At 38.0% G+C, this 4003-nt stretch overlaps 1 pseudogene; it reads left to right on the top strand.

Annotated features, from left to right (window-relative positions):
• Positions 1–201: 201 nt before the first annotated feature.
• LOC129572893 (protein Mo25-like) lies at positions 202–1945 on the top strand (annotated as a pseudogene).
• The last annotated feature ends 2058 nt before the right edge of the window (positions 1946–4003 follow it).

The following is a 4003-nucleotide window of genomic DNA, read 5'->3' on the forward strand; positions in this document are numbered from 1 at the left end:
GGTGTTTTCTTCCCCCCTTTCCCCGCGGCGCATTTTGTATGAAAATGAACCCCCCCTCTGATACCTATGGTTGGACGAAATATACATATTTACACTACTCACATACTACGTCAATCTAGCGATAGCGCCTGCCAACACCAATTTCATAAAACGTCACTTCATCCATTACGAACGAAAATTGCATAATTGAGAGAGCTAAATATGGTGTTTTTTTCCTTTCGTTTCGTTTTACAGAATCTGAATCGCATTGAGGGCAAGGAAGATGTGACAAATGTGTTTAAGAATATGCTTGGACGGCAGATTACCGTTATTCGTTCACCGATTGTTGAATACATTTGCGCAAAACCGGAAAATTCATTTACGTTAATTGCTAGGTAATTCACATTATACGTTATGTTGTTTAGTCTAAATCGGGACACAAACACACACACATACCATTAACAAAATATCTTTCAACACATCACCATCTTCTACAGCTATAACCACCACGAAATCGCACTGAACTGTGGAAAAATGATACGTGAATGCGCACGGTACGAAGCATTGGCCAAAATTATGTTACATTCAAATGAATTCTTCAATTTTTTCCATCACGTTGAAGATCTAAAAACGGACATTGCATCTGATGCATTTTCTACGTTTAAGGTAAATATAATCGACAGAACTAGATTCGATTTTGGGTTTTATTGTTGGGCGTGCAGTGTTGATCCAAATCGGATTGTGTCACACAACTGGAAACATTGATGTTTATTTTTCGTTTTCTTTTCGCAATTAGGAACTACTAACACGAGTGTGCTGAATTCTTGGAGGCAAACTATGACCAGGTGTTTACGCATTATCAGCGATTGTTAAACTCAAAGAATGATGAAATACGTAGACGAAGCATAAAACTATTGAGCGAATTGCTATTGAATGGAAGCGCCTCTACAGTAAGTACAAAATGTGACAATGTGACGCAAATCAAGTTTTCTTCTCGAATTCGAATGAAGAATAATAAATTCCGCGACGACAGTTGCACAAATTGTGAATGGACTCACTCAGCACTTTCCTTTTTTGCAGATAATGACTCGGTATATTTCAAACCCAGTATATTTGGAGCTTCTATTTGATATGCTAGGAGAAAGTAATTCCTTCGATCTCCGAGATGCAGTCTTGAAGGTGTTCAAGGTATGTTGATTAGGTTTCAAGCAAATTCAAATTTCTCTTACTCTTAACTTAAAAATCAAGCTTTGAACCATTGAATTCGATTTGTATTTGCACTTAATTTCGCACTTATTCATCACATCTTGCTTTTTTTTTCCTTTCCAATTAGGTTGTTGCAATGAATATATCGAAGCCAATATTGGATATAATGCTGGAAAACAAGCAGAGACTAATGGACTGCATATCGCGTGAAGACGACAAAGACTCCGCACAACTGGTAGAAATAGGTACACAGTTTTTGATTGCGCAAATCCTAGAAATGGAAACGATAGCAAGCGCAAGTGCGGCATTCGATATCGAAGCCATTGATAAATCCATTGATGAACCCATTGATGGATCCGAAGAAAATGATCAAAGTGGAGAATCATCTAGAAAGCTCACGTTCAAAGAAAAAATTCGTGAAAGAACAGCTACTATATATAGCTACTATAGATTTTATTACCAAAATGTTCCCGGTAACGCCATCTTCGGTTCACCCGTCATCGCACCCAGCACATGCTACCGCTTCCGCTACAGCATCTCCATTGTCTGGATTGTCCCCATTGCACCTCGATACAGACATGGAATGGCCAACAATCGAGGAGAGCGATTGGGATTGGCTAAACAAAATTATAGCATCGCCACCACCAGCATCATCGCCATCACCACCAGCATCATCGCCACCACCAGGTATCGACCCGGATGTGTGGAACATCCCGCTACCGGTGGGATCACCACCACCACCACCACCAGTCAGTGAAAAGTCAGAACCATTCTATGCTATTTTTTTTTTCGATCAAAACGTTGAACAAGGAAATTGAACTTTTTGGAGAATTTGTTTTCAATTATTTTGAAGAAAATGATGATGACGCCAAGAAAGATAAATTGAGAGAAAATATTGAAAGATTGGATATTTATGAAAATAGTTGCAATGACAAATCTCGTGATCTTTACCAAAAAACTCTTAAGAAAATTGTAAAAATATGTGACGAATTGTCTGCAAAAATGATGTAAATGGTTTGGGAAATTCTCGACATATCCGACAAAATGCTCGAAAAAATGACTGAAAATACCGATGAAGACGAGAAAGATAAATTGAGAGAAAACATTGAAAAATTAGATATTAACGAAATTTTTTGTAAATGTGATAACGAATCTAGTGCTCTTAACCGAAAAACTCTTGAGAAAATTGTACAAATATGTGACGAATTGTCTGCAAAAATGACTGAAAATATGTGATGTAAATCGTTGAGGAAATTCTCGACATATGTGACAAAATGGCTGAAACAAAATGGATATGTTTCGGGAGTGTGAATTAATTCGTGCCATTTTTTTTGAAAAATTGAAGCTTTATTTCGAAAAAATGTTTATACTTTCAATGTTCAAAGTATTGTCCATCGCTAGACACTACAATCTGCCATCTTTCTGGCAACTTATGGATTCCATCCCGAAAAAACTGTGCCGGCTTGGCGGCCAAAAACGTGTCAAGCCAATTTTTGATTCCTTGAACTGAAGTGAAGCGTGTTCCGGTGAGGGCATTCTGCATGGATCGAAACAAGTGGTAGTTGGAAGGAGCAAGGTCTGGGCTATAAGGGGGGTGGGGTAAAACATGCCATCCGACGTTCTCCACGTAATTTTTGACCGGTTGAGTGCGATGAGGCCGAGCATTGTCATCATGGAATATTATGGGCTCGTGTCTGGCGCGGGGGTATTATTACACTAACAACAACATCATTTGCAAAATGAAATTCGTCCAAAACCTGCTGACATGGAGTGAACGCGCTCACTTTACAAACGCACTTGAACATCTTGCCGGTTTGACAGCTAATGTCAAATCGACTTCTGTTCCAGTGTAGATTTCTGTTCGAACGCAAGCGTTTTCTCAGTATGGTCCGAAAAATTAAAAAAAAAAAAAACAATTCTGCCACGAACCAGTTTATATTCTGAATCTAACATTTTGTGTTTTTTTTAATTATGTAAACTCCAACATATCATATAAAACCGTAATTTTCTTCCATACATCTCGATTGAAAATGAAAGAAAAACAATTTTTTTTAAATACGGGTTTAATCTACCGAAAGAAGGCAATTTTTTGTCTTGTGTGCCAGCGGCATATTTGCACAATTTTATTTGGCAGTATCGAAACATTTTTATTTGTTTAAAATTCAAATAATAATTGAACCATTGCGACAAACAAATTACCTCAGAATTTTTTAGTTTTAAAGTGCAACATGAAGTTTTTTTCATGTGGAGTTGTTGTTGTTAACTCTATATAAAAAAAATTTCATGTTGCACTTTGAAACTAAAAAATTCTGAGGGAATTTGTTTGTCGCAACGGTTCAATTATTATTTCACCACACAACACAATGACGACTATGTTTGACACTGCATTGAATACACCCATCAATGTAGTTCCCGTTAAAATGTTTGGCGTTGTTGGTTTGACGTGTAATGATCGAGACTATCGTGGTGGTGTCTGGTCGCATATTTCGGCCGTTTTGCTTTGATTGCTGCGTTTAATTTGATCAATTGTCGTCGATAGCGTTCACCATTGATGGTTTCACCAGGTTTTAGCAGCTCATAGTAGAGCACTCCCTTCTGATCCCACCAAATAGAGAGCATTACCTTGGCGCCATGGATATTTGGCTTGGTCGTCGATGTTGATGCATGGCCGGGCTTACCCCACAATTTTTTTCGTTTTGGATTATCGTATTGGATCCATTTTTCATCACCAGTAACAATTTGATGCAAAAACGACCTTTTTTGAAGCGTTGAAGCAACATTTCTGACATGCAAAATCGACGTTCGACGTCTCTTGGCT

The sequence above is a fragment of the Sitodiplosis mosellana genome, unplaced genomic scaffold (assembly GCF_009176505.1).
Source record: "Sitodiplosis mosellana isolate CC-2019 unplaced genomic scaffold, AAFC_SMos_1.0 Smas_scaffold_5703, whole genome shotgun sequence".
In the NCBI taxonomy this organism is placed as follows: Eukaryota; Metazoa; Arthropoda; class Insecta; order Diptera; family Cecidomyiidae; genus Sitodiplosis; species Sitodiplosis mosellana.